Raw genomic sequence first — 13,556 nt, 5'->3', positions numbered from 1 at the left:
TGTTGCTAATTGGATCCTTTTGTTAATTAGTAGACTGCTATCGACATGCTGTATTTGCCAGAAATGTAGTAGTTAGCTTGTGAATATGTTCTTTAAAATGATCCTGGTAGATTCTGGATATTTGAACATGGAAAATTGACAATTTGTGGGATTCTGTCCCAGCAATCTTACATTCATCCAAGTTGATCACCTTCATTGTGAAGATAAAATGCTTTATGATCTGGAGAAGGTTCATGTTATTTTTTGCAAGTATTTGTCTCATTCTAGAAAACAAATGGAGCCTTGGGAAGATGTTGGGGATGTTGCTTACCTTAAGGGAGTTTGCTAGTGATTTAGAGGTGTTAGGCTATGTTGGACGAGTTGTGGTTTTACTCTAGAAACTATGCTTCTAGACCTCAGAGCATCTAACCTTGATGGTAATAATAATAGTTTTTGCAATTGCTATTATTTTTTATAATTTTTTTTGTGCTTCACAGACTTTAAACATCTTAAGTTCTCTACTTTTGGTCATACAGTATGCCGACAATTCATACCCACAGTGTATTTTGTAAAATAAGAAAGTTATTTACGTGTGAAAATTTCTGTGCAAAGGAGACTAGCTAAAAGACATCAAGTTTGTTAAGTAACGGGAGGAATTGGTATGACGTCATAATTAACTGTCTACCTACTCACATGACACTGGCAAGACCTACTGCATTGACCTATGCCATATGGGGAAAAAAGGGATGCTCTGCGGTGCTGTCATGTGTTTCTGCCCTCCAGGTTACAGTGAATGTTAATTGGAGAGTGGAAGATAGAGGTGATATGCAAATGAAAGGACCAGGTCACTTTAACTGAGTGAATATTACACATTTTCTGCACTGATGGTGCATGTCGTATCTGAAACATTCAGTGAAGACAGAGCTATAGGCAACATTTTATATGTTTTGCCACAATGGAAAACAAGGAGGTCTCAATAACTTCTGGTTTGTTAATATTGGCTTGAAGCCGAGAAACAAGATATCATTTTGCTGTTGGCTGATTAATGCAATGGCTCTTTGACTGGAGGCCACTGTCAATAGCTGCTGTTACGTATTGATTTATATTTGTTCACAGTTTGCAACAGTGCAGAATTGTCACCAATAAACAAGTTAGTTACACGAAAGACGTTTGCGTTGTTGGATGTCTCTGTTAAGTTAGCATGATATTTATAGCTGGTGTCACAGGTTTACCTCCAGAAATGTGAAAATTGTGGAAAAAAAATAATATTTTTATCCCTCATTTTTAGAAAATTAAACTCCTACATTGCATAGATTCAATATACACATTGAGATATTTCACTCTTATTTCCTGTTATTTTGATTATCATGCAGATCATGAAGACCCAAAATTCATTGTCTCAGAAAATAAGAATATTACAGAAGATGGTAAAAATAAAGCCATTTTAAACCAAAATGTCGAACTTTTGAAAAAAATCTTCTCACTTATGTGCATTCAATTCTTGGTTGGGGCTCCTTTTGCATGAATTCTTGCATCAATGCGACGTAGTATGCAGTCCATCAGTCTGTGGTTTTGCTGAGCTGTGTTGCAAGCCTAGGCTGCTTTGATAGCTGTCTTCAGCTCATGTGCATTGGTGGGTCTGGTGTATGTCATTGCTCTCCTAAAAATAACCCATAGATCCTTTATGGGTATGAGGTCAGGCCAGTTTGCTAGCCAGTCAAGCATGGTTACGCCGTGGAAACATGGTAACGCTCTTCCTCCAGACTCTCGACCTTGATTTCCAAATTAAATGCATACTTTTTTTTTTAGTTTGGGCTGTTGCTCAGTGGTTCAGTATTTTGTTCAGCAGTGCCTTGACACAAAGAATATGGCATTTAACGCCCAAGTGTGTGATTTCTCTTTGTGAAGAGGCTTAAGATGCACTGAGTCCAGCCTTGTGAAGCTCCCCCACATCCTCGAATGGATTTTGTTGGACAATCCTCTCATGGATGAAGTTATCTCTGTTGCTAGTGTTCCTTTTCCTTCTACAGTCAGCTTTTGATGGCCATGCTTGGATACAGATCTCTGTGAACAACCAGCTTCTTCAGCAGTGACCTTTTTTTGGCTTCCTCTCCTCATGAAGGGTGTCGATGACTGTCTCCCCCATGACTGTGTCCCATACTGACTCAGGCTAAGAGACCACTTGGTGGCTCAGGAAACCTCGCAGGTGTTTTGAGTGAATTAGATGATTAGAGTGAAACGCCATGGGTTTCCAATATTTACATTTTCCCAGTATTTACATTTTCTTAGATGCTTTTCATTATCTGCAATCCATACTCAACACAATTATAAGAAATAAGGGCTTGAAATAGATCACACTATCTGTAATTAATTTATATATTAGTTTCACTTTCTGAAATGATTGACAAAAAATATTGAACTTTTTTACAAAATAAATTTTTTTTGAGCTGAACCTGAATTATTCATATTTAGTGCAGACATGTAGTTTCTGCATTTCAGTCCTTATACTAAGTTTGTATTTAAATTCCTTTGCTTAAATGATTGATGTTTACATTTGTTTGTTGCAGGTAAATTCATAGCACTAAAGTATGTTGGGGAAACCACAAGCCTCTATCCATACAGGACTTGCACATAATCTAATTTTGCTGTCCTCCAGAAAGTAGCAAAACTGCATAGCGTGTTCATTGGGGAATAACTCAGCTAAAAGCCACCATCAAGCGTTGCCACCGAAACTCAACAAAAAGTTTAAGCCCAAGCCATTATTTAGGTATGTAATAAAAACACGAAAATAGCCCCCTTTCACTTCTCTGCTACTAATGGGTCATACACATGGTGAGTTAGCAGCAAAAGAGTTGCAAAAGCAATCCCAAAATTATTTAAAAAAAGTCCTACCTTACCTATACTGTTTAGTGGTAAAAAGTCGTCTTCGAGGTCTAAAATATTCTGCTGTGTACTCACATGGCTCTGTGTTGGCTTGAACTGAATCACAAAGCTTTTGGTCATTTGCATAAAGACAAAGCGAGTTTTATGGGGAAGGGTGCTCTTTTGTTAAAATCTGCTATTTTGGGGATTATCTGGGATTCTCCTGACTCTGACTGGTTGATAGAGGTGTCAGTGATCCAAACTGACCAGTTGGAGGCCTCATTGAGTTTCTGCCTTGTGTTAAGGGTCATTTTCTTTGCATGATCCTATTTAAATGGGGAATGTTTATAATTCTGAGTGTGAAAATGATCCCAAAAAACTATTTTATAGGTATGGAATGAATAAGAACACCAGTATATCAGTAAAGTATAATTAATTTATCTTTGGGTCAGGTCGAATGGCATATATGGTGCCAAAGCGTGCCCTGATTATCTGGGACAAACTTTTGTTAAAATTAGTTTCTATTCACTTTTTTTTTAGCATCAAAAGTTGCAATTACTCATCAGATTTTTACTCTGAGTAAATTATATGATATATGACGATATGGCCACAACAGTGTTTTGAGTAATTTTCTTTAAAAAAAATATAAATAATTTTAGTGTGAAAACAGTAGGACTTTTTACATTGATATGTGTTACTCTGACAGAGTCACATAGATCAGGTCATTTTGTACAGGAAATGTCTTGTTTTAGAGAGGTTAATGATAAGTGGTAAGACTTGGATTTTTGTACAAAGAAAACATGCACTGAAAGTGCCTTTAGTGTGTTTGCATGAATATGTTACAGAGCATGTTTCAGGCTTTTTTTTTTGTTTTTTTAAACAATGAGGCTTTTGGCAGTAAAACCTCAGCACACTAACATCTTTTTTTATATTTAGGACTGTGCTTACCAAAACCTCCATTCTGGTGTGAGCTCATCTCGTCTATATTAGATATGTTCTTTTTCAGCCCACATTGCAATAAGCCTAAGTGCTGCACAGTCCATCTCCCGAACACACTGCGTAATGGCCGAGACCACTCTGGAATCTCTCCCCTCTCGTCACCATGGCAACCCCGAAACTCGTTTTTTTTTTTTTTTTTCTTCCACCCATATTCTTCTCTTCCTCTGTCTCTTTGCAAAACTCTTTGTTCATGTTTAATCTGTAGCAATGGAGAAGCAACGAAAGAAGGCAAAGGGAATTGGGAACATTTGCTAAGCCTCAGAAAAGATCTACTGGGAGTGGTAAAGCGCTCTTATCTTCTCATGTGTTGCTGCAATCCTTGTGCATAGCCATTGCGTCGTTTTCCCTTTATCTCTTTCTCTCTCTCGGTCTTTTTCCTCTAAACACCCTGCACCTTTTTCCTGATCCTCAGTCCTCCTGCACTTTGTGGTGTCTCCCCTGTTATCGCTCGCTGTCTGTCTCTTGAATTAGAAAGTGGCATGGTGATCATCTAGTCATGTTTTGCCAAGCTTCTTTTCTGTCTGTGTCTCAGTTGCATAATCAATGTGCCTCCCAACTGGGTCATGTGAAGGAAAACCTCAGCCAACTCTTCTGCAGTCGTCTCCAGCTATGCCCCCTTGATCTAGTCGCTGTAGGTGTCTGTGTTAAAAAGACTAAGACAATTTTTGGAATTCGTATATCTTAAGTGTTTAAATGGATCCCTTGTTATATGGGAAAGATCTGCGTCTGTGTTTAGAGTAATTTAAAAGGCCGTTTAGGCACTGTATTGTTAATAATATGTATAAGAAATAAATATAAAGTATGTTAAAACAGGTTTCTTGGGATGGGTTATTGTTTCATGAAATATCATTGGAAGTAAATGGCCGCTCAAGGGAATCTATACAGCATCATTGCTTTTAATGCAACCATTAGAGCTGATCAAGATTATTGACTCTAATCTTCTAACTCAGCCGTCCCTGGCCCTTCCCTTCCACCTCGCTCTGTGCTCGGGAGAGAGGACGGTGGGGGCTGACTAAATAAAGGTGATGAGGGAGCAGCGGAGCGTGAGAGAGTTTAGTGTCTGAAAACTGAGGCTTGTCCCCAAAGTGATGCGGTTTCTCCAAATGAAAGTAAAGACTGAGGTGAGGGAAATATTCTTGGCTCCAATTCTGCAATCGAGCCTTTCTTTTTTTTTTTTTCTTTTTTTTTTTTTTGGTGAAAACATGGGAGAATAAATATTTAACGGATGGTACCAATTATGGCCTTGATTGTGTGTTTGCATTACAGATTAAAAGGAGATTTTTGCTGAATTTATAACATGCTGAGAACTTAAGAGAGGATTTCATTTAATATTGTTGCTTCTTGCTCTGGTTAAATTGATTTTATTAGGCACTTTGGATGATTGTTACTCCATGTTTGTTAATAACTTTACTTTGTCAGCTTTAGTTTTAAAAATTGTAATCATCTTTGATTAAAGTTGAACTTGTACATGCAAATGAAATTTGTCCTCTGCATTTAGCTCATCCCTTAGGGTGCAGTGGGCTGCCACTGTGTAGTGCCTGGGCAGCATCTGGGGCTAACTGCCTTGCTTAAGGACCCAGAGTGGCAGGCTGTGGGATTTGAACCAGGGATCTTGCAGTCCTCCAGGGACGCAATAACCCTGCTCTAACCACTAGGATTACACTCATAAAACCTGTATTTATTACAGTTGTTTTTCCAGATACCTGGCATACACTTTATTAATATTGCCATGTTTGAATTATTGGATTTTTGTGAATAATAAACTGCGTCAAGTTTATTCTTGTTATTTAATTTGTGTGTTGTTCTCATTCTCACAACCGATTAAACTGGAGAGCGATTGTGCCGTATACTAATAAACCAGTACGGTATTTATGTTAAATTAGTCTGTCAGGATTGAATGTGCAAGTGTGCCCTGGCAGTATCTGAGAAACCAGGAAACGGCTGTAATCGGCTTACAGGGCTTCAAACTGACAGTAGCAAAACTGTATATGTGTACTTTTGATATATATATATATATATATATATATATATATATATATATATATATATATATATATATATATATATATATATATATATATATATATATATATAAATATTTTTTATGGATATATAGTTTCCCATTTACTATATACCTATAGTAAGGTAAGATTTGTAGTGATAAGCGAGTAAAGCTACATGGAATATTCCTCCCTTCATAAAATTATGTAGCCATATACTCATAGATCCTAACTTTCAGAGTGCTTTGCAATTTGCATAGACGTTTCCTGATGTGCTGTATTATGCATTAGCTAGGCTACAGCAAAACTGGATATCTGCATAAAGGATGTCGAAAGTCTCGTGAGACGGGCTTGAAACCAGAGTAATGATCTGTGTTTTGAAGGCGGTGTGAATAATGAAAGCATTGGATTGATTTTTGAAGATAAGCCTTTAGTGTCACATTTGACTACCAAAAATAAACAGGATACATTTAGTGCAACATCTTTCTGTCTGCTAGCGTAGTCTATTCAACTTGGTATGAATTCTTAGATCTGACGGATACAACAGGTAATATTTGAACCGCTCACTGCTCTCTAAAAAGCAGAAAATAGTAATGACGTTTATCAGAACCCACCGAAGAACTGAAATCCTTTATAGTAACATTTATTGGACTTATATTTATCTTGCAATTGGAGTTGAAAAGTAATAATCAAACATGAACTTTAGCGAGAACATTCAGCTGTTTCTCGTCTACGTTGTTTTAAAAGCTTTTGCGCAATAAATAGCCTTGGAGTAAGATCTGTTGTAGCTAATGGCTAGAGCAGACAGACTAGAGTAGATGAGTTTAAAGCAAGTTTATTCGTTGTACAGATGCATTAGGAGACAAGATATTTCAGGAAGATATCTATTTATATATGTATATAATTGTTTTGAAGGTCGATGGAGACATCCCTGCCCTAATAGTGTTTTGTAGCACGTTCTAGCATCATGAATATTAGCCTTTACCATGAAATCTCGGACAATTTCCCTCATAGGTTCATGCAACAGATTTGGTAAATGTCAGGTGTGTGTGTGAAAATAATAAATCAAAATTCAGGAAGGAGGCAGGCAGATGGGATGAATCCAGAATAAATGTGTTCAATAGTAACAAGGTATGTACATAAACTGAGTTTAAAACTGCAGCAAACCCCCCTGATGGTGGCGCTGGCAATGAGGCAAAGGGGACTAGGTATGGGAACCAGGTGGAACTCATTTACCGAGAGGAAAACAGAGTGAGCTAAGCCAGGGAAGCCGACTTAGCAAAAACAAAAACAAAAAACACAACAAAACAAAACACGAGGGCATCAGGAGGGATCAGATAAGTCAACACGATCTTCTAATCAATACACAAAAGTCAACACAGGAGTAAATCATACAGCTACAAAAAAGTGACAAAAACCAAATCAAGACCTTCACATGACAGCTGAAGAGGTCGAAGTTACTCTGCAGTGTTGTTTTTCATACTATGTTCATCTCAAATCTGAGGGGTATGCCCCTGGTTAAGAGACTGAAGAATGATTTTTGAAGCATTTTGTGTTGTCTGGACTTTGCTGGTGTAACGTAGTTCGTTCCTGATACGGTTTGATTGCAGGTGTTGGATCCCTGGCGATGGTACAGAACAACTGTCTGGAATATGTTGACATATTAAGGTGATCTGCTGTCCTCTGTGCAGTGGTGAAGCAATAAGCTATGATAATGAATGACCAAATCTAAAGAAAAAGTCATCGACTCAGGTTATGGGCAAGTCCTGAGGGAAAACCATTCCTCTTTAATAATTTTTAAATCTTTTTTTTTTAAAGACTCATCTCTTCTCCTTGGCTTTTAATACTCAAAAGTGTTTGTTGATTTTATGCCATTTTAGGCCCATTGTCCTATATTGTTTTTAGCAATTTTACAGAATTTAATGGTGTTTATATTTGTGTTTTTTGTACAGTACTTCGGTCTCTGTGAGTTTAGTTGCTTTATAAATAAAGTTAGATTGGATTGGGAAACCAGGTCAACTGATAAACCCTGAAAATGTACTCGGCTACAAGAGGTTTAAAGAAAGAACTTTACCCATGATGCCTTTTCAGGAAAGGAAGATAAGATGGATTGTAGGATGTAGTTCCTTAAAGCTGCTGATTGGTGTAAAAACGGAGGACAGGGACACATTTTTATCTCTCTTTAAAGCGTCTGTCACAGACAGCAGAGCTGCTTTGCTAGAGTGACCACGCTTAAAGTCTAGCAGATTATAATCAGTGAGTTCTTTTAGAAGAAATAAACTCTTAGAACTCTAAAAACTTTCCTTTGGAGAAACCGACTAAACTGAAAGACTTTCTAAGCAAAGGTAATACTTAACTCCTTGTGGAATAAGTGCATATTTTAAGCATTTCTCAAAAGAGTTAATGGAAATATGCTGGAAACAGTAAATGTTCTGTTGATTTAGCCAAGAACAGTCCCGTTTAACGTCTTAAATATTTATTTTTTTGAACGAAAGTAATTCAACTAGATCTCTTTATATTCCAACATCCTAACACTAACACCAATCAAACATTTCCATTCTCCTTCAGCACTGGATTCTTCTTTTATTTCTGTGGTCATTCTGTTTTGGAAACGGAGACAAATCAAATGCCCTGGCGGTTCTGCTCAAAACTTAAATTTTGCCTCCAAAACAGCAGTACGCATTTTCTTCATAGTCAAAGAACTGCTTCAAGGAACAAGTCGTTTCTTTACTTTGTTTCGGGATGAGGAGATGCTCATGAAAACAAGTCCTTTTTGCTTGAATAAAACAGGAGCTTTTACCATATGAAAAGCCTGAACAGAGCTGGCGGTAACTGCAAACCCCGCTATGTGCTCACATTTGATACAAGTTGAAAAATTCAGGCTGTTTGACCGAGAGGAAGCAGAGCCTCTCCTCGGGCACACGCTGTGGTTATTTTTAGTTTCTGTGCAACTGAAGTCAACTCCTAGTGTGTCTGGCCATTAAACACTTCTGACGTATAATTAATGTTTGATTGTTGTGCCGCATTTCTTTTTTTTAGCCTAGTTATCACTTTATTACCAAAGCTTCTGCACAAACCTTGCAAAAACCTCCACAGTTCCTTGCAAAAAAAAATAAAGTTCCCCTCACTTTGTCACCTTATAACCAAAAACTGCAACTTGTTTTATTGGTACTTTATTTGAAAGCCCAATATATGGTAATGTTCAACTGCAAAGAGGAAAGTATAGAAAACATGGTTTTCAAAATGTCTAAAGAAAAAATAAAAACCTTGGAAAATGTGGTGTGAATTTTTGTTCAAAAAAAATAAACTTCAGTTCAACCAGCTGCTTCAGAAGTCAACTAATCAATACGCAGGTTACATGTTTGCAATTTAATCTTAGACATACAGCTAAGTTAAGGTGGAAGAAGTTTGTTACAATATTGAACAATAAGCATCAGGAAAACCAACAGAACACTGAAAGCAGGTCAGGGAAGAAGTAGTGGGGAAGTTTAATCTACACTACATGACAAATTAGATTATAAAACAATATGCCAAGTTTTGAACATCTCACTGATCACTGTTAAAACTGTCATCCAAAAATGGAACACAGTATTGCACTGGACCAAAAATAATATTTTTAACCTTTACATATATAAGACATTATGCCTGGAGGGAAACTAGCACAAATCAATTTGAAGATAGCAACCATTCGATGGAACATGGAAGTGGCTGCATTGTGTTATGGGGATGGTTTTCTTCACAATTGACTTGGGATTGGGTCAGAAATAATGTGAAGATGGATGCAGTTAAATACCTGGCATATCTGAACAAAAACTGCAAAAATAAAACTGGGTCATAGTTTCACTTTCCAACAGGGCAATAACCCCCAAAACACAGACAGGGTGGTAATGACAGGGTTTAGATCAAAGCATTTGCATGTGTTATAACAGTCCAGTCAAAGTCCAGACCTAAACTCAGTAGAACAACTGTGACAATACTTAAGTATTGATGCTTTTGATTCAATCTGACTGAGCTAGAGCTATGTCTTAAAGAAGAATGGGAAAAAAAACAGATGTGCAAAGCTGTAAGAGATACCCCAAAAGACTTACAGTTGTAAAATGTGTTGTTAAGAAATATTCATTGGAATGGGGGAGTTGAATACAGATACACAACTTTCAGATTACTATTAGTAAAAAACTGTTCATGTTACTTTCATCACACTTTGTGTAAGTTTTCCGGACAAAATCCCAATGAAATACGTAATTTGCGGTTAAAACAGAACAAGATATGAGGACATTCCTTCCTCATGTAATACTGTTATGCTCTTGCTTGAAAAAAAATTTGATTCATTTTTATTATTCCTTCATTTTCATAGACCTCATAACTAAAGACCAAACTAAAAAGTTGCCATTGCTGCACAAGTCACTTACCAGCATGTCGTTTCTATTACAGACTGAACAGGACACTGTTTTTTTTATTTTGATCTTCATTCCCCTCTATTGCCTTTTCCCCCTTACACGCTTTTTGGGTGATTGGATTGCAAGACATACTCCAGCCTGTGGTAAGGACAGTTGGTGTTTAGCTCCCCAGATAAGGGGTGGCAAGCAACATTTCAGCACCACACTGATGTTGCAGACCAACACAAACACTTCACACACTCTACCCAAGCACATCCATTCGCACAAATGGACACACAATTCTTGTTCGGACACCGCATCTGCTGCTCAGTGGAGGAAGTACAAAAACGCCATTATTCCTTTTGAGGCCCTGACTTTGGTAGGGTTTGCGGGGTGACAGGAGCTGTGCGAGTGACCCTTACCAACAGATCGGGCTGCTTTACTGCAGCTGAAAAAAGGAAGTTTATAACTGCTTTTTCAGCTGTGCTGTTGGAAAAAGCAAGACTTACATTTTGAAGGGTTTGATTTCCACACTCTTGTGGCGAAAGAGTGCATTTTGACCTATTATAACTAACCTTGAAATAAAAAGGAGTTGAAAAACTGTTTTTATATCAATGTGAAAAAATAATTAGTTGGGCTGGATGGGGATTACATTGGAACTGATGCTAGCGATAAATGACATAGCATATACATCAGGTAAATTTAGGTCTTTATCATGTCAAGCTTTTTCTCAATAATTATAGTTCTAATATTTCTAGTCCACAGTACAGTTCAGTAACTGTCGAATACATCAACACAAAGATACAAACAATTCAGCGCAAATTAGTCCATAAACTAACTTAAAATGTTGTTTAAAATAATTAGAGAAGAGCTCCAGTTTTGGAGACGCTGTGACCCACTAGTCTCACTATGACAATTTGACGTTTGACAAACTCGCTCAAATCCTTATTCTTCCCATTTTTTTTTTCAGTTTACTCCACATCTGCTTTGAGAGCACTTTTTTTTCATTCACTGCTTTATTTACCCAGGTCACAAGCAGGTGTAACGATGAATGGATAACATTGTCACAGGTCGGTTGTCATAATGTTATGCCTAATCGGTCTTTGTGTTTTAGAGAAATACTAATTTTTTTCCATCTATTCTCCATGGTCCAATATATAAAGGACATTTGTAATCTGCATATCTAAATTAAAATGACTAATCCATGCAGAAATTGGCAATGATTTTGGACACTGTGAACACCTAAAGATTGACTCAAGCCCCTTTCAGTTCGTAGTTTTTGGATAAATGCGTAACCAAAAGCCTCCCTTCATGGATCTTTTTTGTCATTAACTTCACTCAAGTTGATCCAGCGAGATCATGGATCCACGTATGCTATCAGAACATGCAGCGCTGATATGAGCGCTAACACATAACATCTGTCAGGCCTTTCCCCTACACGGATTAACATGTGCTACACACCTCTATCCCTATTGTCTTCTTTGTTGCTCAAATGCACTTAATACATGTTAATATTTGTTACAATTTCAGTCAAACTACAGATTTTTTTTAAGATATGATGGACCCTCTCATATGATCCCCGATAGGGATCAGAGGAGTAACAGTGACGGGACAGCTACCAACCTGTATTCCAAATCCACACTTCTAGCTCATTGCAAAGGCTGATGGATTGAAAGTAGGATTAAAAAGTGTAACAAAAAAGGTAATAAAAGTGTGCTTTGATAGCGGTATGTCGGTGCTTATACCAGGACCCAGCAGTCTTTGTTTAGTTAATTTAATATTCCCCTGCATCTTTACTGTTTTATGTAGAGATTGCAATGTAATAACTTCATATATGTTGAACACCAGTCGTGAAACAACTGTCTCACTGTGATGAAGCCGCTGAAATTAGAGCAGCATGACAACTACACAAAGTGATAGACTGAGACACATGTTTGGGCGTTGGGACAGATGCATTTGGTGGTTTGTATATACATATTGTGGGGTAGTGAACGGCTGTGTGCAGTGCTTCACAGGGTTTTATGTGGAACCAGTTCTTTTTTTTTTTTTTTTTGTTTTTTTTGCATTCTTGCCTTTGTTGCGGCTCGTTTGAAGACGCCAAGTGCTCCCTGCTGTCTACACACTGACACGGTTTGCCTTCAGTACATTTTAGAAAAACAAGAGGAGCATACTGACAATGATATGAGAGACAGAGACTTAAAATATGGAAGAAGGGAGGTAACCTGGCCTGTCAGAAGGAGGGACATTCCCCAAACGAGCAGAACATTTTGAGCTGATTGGACAAAGCGACACCTAGTGCCCACCTACCAAAGGTTGGTTTTAGCCAATCACGGTGTCAAATTAAAACGTGAGCAGCACCGTCATGAGTAACCACTAGAAGGTGAGCTAGTTAAAGCACTTCTTGCTGTTCTACTATCAAAGAGGAAATCATGGATTCTTACAAAACAGATGTGACAGCAGCAGCTACACGTGCGTCCTCCTGTGCTGCCATGTTTATGTTGATTCTGCTGTAGGCTCAGCAGCTCTTGCTTTCGTCGCACCGGTATGTCCCGCCTTCAACCTCAATCCTGCAACGTGACTGGCCTGGACCATTTTTGGATCGGACACAAATTTGTGAAGCCAGAGCGGTACAAGACGGATTCACACGTGTTTGTGAATGCACAAATACCGCGAGACTTCAGCTTGCAGGTTTGAAGGGAAGAGGGTAAAGAAGAATAAAAGAACTCTAAATGAACTTCAAGTATTTGTAGTTGCTTCCCATAGATTTGGTGTGTGTTTAAACTTAAAGGGGTGTTTTGGTGTTTAACCCCTTCCCAAAATGACCCCCCCCCCCTCCCCCCATGTTGCTACTTTAATTCTTTGCAAACCTGACTGTTCAATTACTCTGTGCCATTAGTCAAACTTCATTTTCAGGCCTAAGCAATTACAAAACCAATGTAAATGACAAAAGAATTTATTTGCTTGGCAACAGGTTGCCTCACATACTTATTGTGTGTTTTAATTACAATAAATACAGCACACTTTCAGACTCTGTTAAGAAACTGTGGCCAAAATGATGTTGTTTTGACCCTTGAACTTCAACAGTGGGAAAAAAAATCTAAATAAAACGTTCATGTATCTGGGATTATATGGTTGCTTTTGTAATAATTACCATGGGAGTAGTAAAGTCTAAGCGTCGTTCATTTAAATTAAAATTACCATTTAAAGTATATTGTGTTACTAGATCGTTAATCAAACGCATTGTCTCAGATGCGTCACATCAGATGTGATTAGAAGGCAGTGAAACTGATGCAGGGATGATTAAACCACCAAAGAGAACAAAGTGCTCAAGCTGAACTTT

The 13,556-nt window shown here is 37.8% G+C and overlaps 1 protein-coding gene across 1 annotated transcript in view; it reads left to right on the top strand.

The window, feature by feature from the left end:
* csmd2 (CUB and Sushi multiple domains 2) overlaps positions 1-13,556 on the top strand; it is a 340,637-nt gene that overhangs the window by 58,354 nt on the left and 268,727 nt on the right. The gene's annotated exons all lie outside the window — the stretch shown is intronic.

This window comes from Fundulus heteroclitus, chromosome 13 (genome assembly GCF_011125445.2).
Source record: "Fundulus heteroclitus isolate FHET01 chromosome 13, MU-UCD_Fhet_4.1, whole genome shotgun sequence".
NCBI lineage: Eukaryota > Metazoa > Chordata > Actinopteri > Cyprinodontiformes > Fundulidae > Fundulus > Fundulus heteroclitus.
Note: the sequence above shows the minus strand (reverse complement) of the source record. Positions and strands in the feature narration are given on the sequence as shown.